General features: G+C 34.4%; 1 long non-coding RNA gene across 1 annotated transcript; it reads left to right on the top strand.

Annotated features, from left to right (window-relative positions):
• The first annotated feature begins 5,306 nt into the window (after window positions 1-5,306).
• LOC107812005 (uncharacterized) lies at window positions 5,307-6,372 on the top strand. Its single transcript, XR_012701837.1, has 2 exons — window positions 5,307-5,467; window positions 6,025-6,372. It is a non-coding gene; the product is annotated as an uncharacterized LOC107812005 (long non-coding RNA).
• The last annotated feature ends 2 nt before the right edge of the window (window positions 6,373-6,374 follow it).

The following is a 6,374-nucleotide window of genomic DNA, read 5'->3' as shown; positions in this document are numbered from 1 at the left end:
TGGTTTGGGATTTAGAAGTGTTCGGACTGAAATCGGAACATTTAGTTCCTTAGTTTGGCTTTAAAAGGCCAAGTTTGAATTTGGTCAACATTTTTGGAAAATGACCTCGGAATCGGGATTTGACGGTTCCAATAGATTCGTATGATGATTTTGAACTTGGGCGTATGTTCGAATTGGGTTTTGGACAACCCAGGAGCGTTTCAGCACTTAATAGTGAAAACTAGCTATTTGAAGGTTCTAAGGTTCTTTAAATTTGGTTTACGAGCCTGAGAATAGTTATGTATGGTGATTTAAGACTTACACGCAAAAATTAGTGTCATTCCGAGTAGTTTAAGTATGTTTCGGCGCGTTCGAAGTAAGTTTGAAGAATTTGAAAATTCTAAGTTGAATCAATTGGTTTGAGGTATGATTCTTCGTTTTAATGTTGTTTTACACATTATGAGAGTTCGAGAGAATCCGTTTCATGATTTCAAACTTTTTGGTATATTCGGGCGGGACCCCGGGGGCCTCTGGTGTTAACCGGACGAGGCTCGGACCAAGTTTGGATTTGGGAGAAAAGCTTTCAGCTTTCAGCTTCTAGTGCGATCGCACCTGCGCATGGGAAGTCGCAGGTGCGAGCTTGCAGGTGCGAGCCACAAGTCGCAGGTGTGAAGAAGGAGAGGGCAGACCATGCACCGCAGGTGTGGAATTCTTGGGCACACCTGCGACCACGCAGGTGCGAGAGGGAATGCACAAGTGCGAGCATTTGCGCAGAAGTGGACGCTTGGACGTACCTGCGGTTGCGTAGAAGTGACCCCTTTGTCCGCAGGTGCAGTGCCAGGCCAAGAAGAAAAATCTCGCACCTGCGAGGCTGTTTCTGCAGGTGTAGTTGTACCTCCGCAGGTGCGAAAAAGGTTGTTGGACAGAATGTTAAAAGGGGCGAGGCTCAGTCGTTTTTAGTCCGTATTTCCTCTATTTTTGGGCGATTTTGGAGCTTTTTGAGTGGGAATTTCAACTTGCAACTTGAAGCTAAGTTAATTCTACACACTTTGAGTTAAATACATAGATTATGGGTAGATTATAACCTGTAAATCGTGGAAATCAAGGGTTAGATTAAAACCTAGGTTTTGATAAAAATGAGATTTTAACCACGAAAATGGTTATGTAATTGGATGAAAATTATATATTTGAGTTCTTGAGATTATTAGTAATGATTTCCTCTGAAACTTTTTTGAATCTCGACACGTGTTCCCGGGGTGAAGTTTAGAAATTTTACCATTTTGGGTCGGGTAATTAATTTAATAGTCTAGTTTCCAATTATTGAACATGTATTAATTGTTTTGTATAACATTTGGATAGTTTTGGATTTTTCGGTATCGAATTGAGACTTTAACACGGCGTTTTGATTGGGAAGTGGACTTTGAGACAAAGTAAGTCTCTTGTCTAACCTTGTAAGAGGGAATTTACCTCATATGTGATTTAAATTAATAATTGTGGCTAATTGTGGGGGCTACGTAGGTACGAGGTGACGAGAGTTCGTGCGTAGCTACTAATTATGCTATGTCCCGGTAGTTTAGGACTCAAGCCATGAATTTCTTGTGATAATTGCATCTTTTATTTAATTAAATTACTAAAATTATATTGTAAATTGTTAGAGGAAATAGTAAAAGATCGAAACTTCATATACTTGAATTTTGTGTAAATTATTTAATTTTTAATAGAAATTGAACATCCTATATGGTAATATTATAATAACTTCTCATTCCGAAGGTTCATAAGAAAATGACCTCCTTTCTTGTGGAGCGAGCTGAACTTCTCGACAGTATAGATGCATCTATGGATTGCGCCGCACGTCCCTCGGCAGTGTACACGACACTCTGAATTGGGCCGAACGACCTCGACAGAAATCGTGCCTAATAATAATAATTAGAGGATACCTTGATATTTTATTGCAGCTTGTGAAGCTAATTGATAAATTAAAAATTATTGAAATTGAAAGAATTATTATTTTTGCTTGTTAAGGAAATTATTGTTGTTCACATAAATAATGTTTATTTAAATATTTCTATTGTAATATTATTGACCCATAGTGAGTGTCAAAGTCGACCTCCCGTCACTACTTCTTCGAAATTAGACTTGATACTTACTCGATACACGTTATTTATGTACTCATACTATGCTTGCTGCACTTTTTGTGCAGGATCCGAGACAGGAACCTTAGGCGGTCTTACCGGTATGCACCCACGTTATCGTGAGGGCTAGCGGAGAGCTGCTTCTCCTGAGCCGTTCCACAGCATCTAGTGTCTCCCTTTGTATTTGTTTTCTGTCTATTTTGTATTTAGGCAGTATTTTGGATTTCTTTTGTATAATCTACTAAATGCTCATACACTTGTGGCATCAGGTCTTGGCACACACATCGGTAGAATTGGGGTTTGAATTATTTTCTTGATTTTTATTTAAACTAGATTTCCATATTTTCTTAATTCTTGCAAACAAGAAGAGTTTAATTACTCGGATTATTGTTAAAGAAATAAGTTTATGTTTAATTCACTAGTTGGTTGGCATAACCGTAAGGTTGGGCGCCATCACGACTTATAGGTGAAATTGAGTCGTGACAATATTCATTGCCTTGCCATATCTTATTTTTGTCGTTTAGGGTCACAAAATAGGAATTCAGGACGATTTTTAATTTTTTGTGTGCTAATGTTCACGACATCTTCACGAATTTGGGCGATAGTCTCCGAATTATCTAAAACTTTTCTTGCCCATTGAAAATGACCTAATGAACATTAATCATTGCTTAGCTATTACCGTTCTTCATTTTGACATTTTAGGGGCATGAAACTGGAATTCAGGACGATTTCTACATGTAGCATTCGACGGAGAGGGGGTCTACCTTCTTCTATTTCTATATCTAGGATTCGACTTGTTTCATGGATAATAGGAATTCAACCACTATGATAAGGAAAAGTTTGATTCAGAGGGGAAAAAAGAGGCAAAAATTGGAACAATAATATCATTCGATTCGTCGATCCTCAAAAAAAGAAATAAGCAAGGTTCCGTCATTGAGTGACAAATGAAAAATTTATGGAAAGTTACAATCCCCATCACGAAATAGTGCACCTACACGCCTTCATCGACGTTTTTCTACCGGAAGGGCGAGAGCTAACTATCCAGACTTTGGACTATTTTTTGCGTGCTAATGTCCACACCATCTTCATGAATTTGGGTGACTGATTTCGAATCGCCTAAAATTTTGTGGGGCCATTAGAAATGATCAAGTAAATAATAATCATTGCTTCGCTATGAACGTTTCTCATTTTTAACATTTTTTTGCCATAAAACGGAAATTCAGAACGATTTTTAATATTTTATGTGCTAATGTCCTCGCCATCATCATGAATTCGGCCGACGGGCTTTGAATCGTCTAAAATTTTGTGAGCCTATTGAAAACGGCCTAATGAACAATAATTATAGTTTCTTCTTGATCATTCCTCGTTTTTTGGCATTTTAGGGCTATAAAATATGAAAAAATAGGAATTCAAGACAATTTCCGATTTTTCGTATGTTAATGTCCACGTCGTCTTTGTGAATTTGGGTGACGGACTCCGAATCGCTTAAAATTTTGTGGGCAATCAGAAACGACCTAATGAACAATAATCATTACTTTATCATGACCGTTTCTTACTTTTTGGTGTTTTAGGGCCAAACTATTGGTTATCTGTTGTCCACATGGCACATATCGAACACTATTGAAAATTAATGGGCAAAGTAGTGCCGGAAGGGATCCAATCCCGTTAAAGTAAACCACATTAAATTAAATGAAAATAAATTATCTGCCAAATACCTTGAATTATGAGCAAACGAAAGGAATAAAGCAAGTCATGTACTTTGGAATATGACATTAGATTTAGTAAATATGGTGCACAAAAGGATTCCATTATCAATCTAAATCTCCTTTTTACTATAAGACTGTTGGGAATCAATTCTTTTATTTTCATGACCTTATCTCTTCAAAATAAATCTATACTCTTTTAATTGTGTCCTCCATTTAGAAATCACCAATTTTATTAATTTGTTAAAAAAACTGTTAAAACATAAACAAATAATTGAATGCCTACTTTTTTTAATTTAAGGATCAACTAATTTATGTGATATTATTTTTTTTAGTCCGTTTAAAATGAAATGACATTTTTATATTTAAAATAATTTAACTTTAATCTTTTTATTTATCTTTAGTACATGATTTTATAGTCACACAAATGTCATCGCATGTTTAAAACCGTAAATTTCAAATGTCACGTAAACCGAAAAGAATGGAGTATTTGATAATTCCATTAAATAACTAGTAAATATCTTATAAATTTCTTGATTAGCAGTTTTAACGACTAGGACAATTTGATTTGTAAATGAGAATTAGATTCTCAAAAATGGCCCTATTATGCTTTTAGTTTTCCACCATACATGTGTAGGAAAGAGGAATAACATTTCTGTTCGGCTACTTTTTAAATAGTATTTTGATTCATTTTAGGCCAAATACATATACATCCCATGTCTAATTTTTCATTTTAGCACTCTATCTCAACCTTGTTCCATTTTGGCCCTCAACTCTACTTCTTATGTTTCATTTTAACACAAAAGTTGAAATCAGTGCAAAAAAAATATAGCGCGTGTATATACACAAATTTGAGGTGTAATAAATATCCAATTAAAAGTTGTTCATCCTTGTCAAACGGGTCAATACTAAAATACCCGACCCGGATTTCTTGGATTTCTTGGATTTCTTGGTCTCCATGCTACTTTTAGTTCAACTTAAAATTCACAAGAACAAATATCCATTCCATTATGAAAAAATAATTTTCTTTGAGACATGGATTCACTTCAAACTTCAAGCTTACATGAAATAAAGGATGAAAAAATCAGGTGGCAACATTTAATTGGATATTTATTACACCTCAAATTTGTGTATACACACGCGCTATATTTTTTTGTATTGGTTTCAGCTTTTGTGTTAAAATGAAATATAAGAAATAAAGTTGGAGGGACAAAATGAAACAAGGTTAAAATAAAATGTCAAAATAAAAAATGGAGTCAAGTTGAATGAGCTATATGAGTTTGGCCTTCATTTTATATTAGTTTTTTGCATTTTCAAAAACAGCCCCTAAAGTTAATTCAAAATCTAATTAATTTCCATCGTTCCAATTGTGTTTTCCTAGCTAGCACATTGGCAGCACTAAGAAAAATTCTTTTGCCAAACTTTTAAAGATTCTTTGGACATTTAAATACAAATCTTTATAAATAGCCCTTAAAATCCTTTACTAACTCTTAGGTAGAACTAATTTTACAAAAATAGCCATGAAGGTTCTTGTATTAGTTTCATGGCTTTGCCTCACTTTATTCTTGCAAACATTGCAATACTCCACTTGTACTTTTATCCCAAAATCTACAAATCATAAACTCATTTTGCAGAATGAAAACAAGGAAAAGAGTAAGTTTTTTGTCTCTAATATAATCTCCTAACATCATCCCAAGCCCCTGTCCCCTCTCTTCATTTTTTTGTTGAGGTTAGTTTTTAATTTAATTAACCATTATTAGTGTTTGATTATTATATATGAAAATTTATTTTCAACTAACACCCATGTATATGTCCAATGGAATTTTTAAAATTTCACTATAACATTTTTGTTTTGTATATATAATACTGGTCTCAGATGAGTTTCCTTAATTTGCTTGCCATTGAGGAATAGTAAAAATACTAGTTGTTGTTAATTATTTGATAATTACCTATTAATTGATCATAATAAAAAAAATGTCCTTAGATATAAAGGATTTTGATTCAAGATACTACTACTTAAGAGTAACTAGCTGCTTGTTTGATCATTCGATAAATTTTTTATTTATCTCTTGGTTTCGGGTCGGTGTCCGGCACTTATATTGAGACGATTAAATCTGGATTCAAGATCAGAAATCACACATTGAAAGTTAAAAGTTCCCTAACCAAGGCAACTCTGTTCGATAAGTTCTTGATTTTCTTTGTGTGTGCAGTTACAAATGATACATTGGTTGAATTAACAAGTAGAAAGAACAACGAAGAAGAAAGTAAGGATGTGCATAAAGTTGTTCATCAGAGAAGAGGAGTATATGGTGGAGCAGACCTTCTTCGTAAAGGACCTAAAAAGAATGGAGCCAATTGCATGTTTCAAAGGCCAATTTCAGTGTCCTTTTTGCTCTTTTTTCTTCTTGTTGCCTTCACACTCTAAGTAAAGGTATGCTCAGTGTCGTACTCAAGATTTTTCATAAGCGGTGTCACAATTTGAAGAACTGAACAAATAAATAACTTATTGTATTGTAAGCGGTATTATTTTCTATATTTATCCTCAATATTTTTGCTTCTC

The sequence above is a fragment of the Nicotiana tabacum genome, chromosome 18 (genome assembly GCF_000715075.1).
Source record: "Nicotiana tabacum cultivar K326 chromosome 18, ASM71507v2, whole genome shotgun sequence".
Classification (NCBI taxonomy): Eukaryota; Viridiplantae; Streptophyta; class Magnoliopsida; order Solanales; family Solanaceae; genus Nicotiana; species Nicotiana tabacum.
The sequence above is the reverse complement of the archived record's forward strand: the minus strand, read 5'-3'. Positions and strand labels throughout refer to the sequence as shown.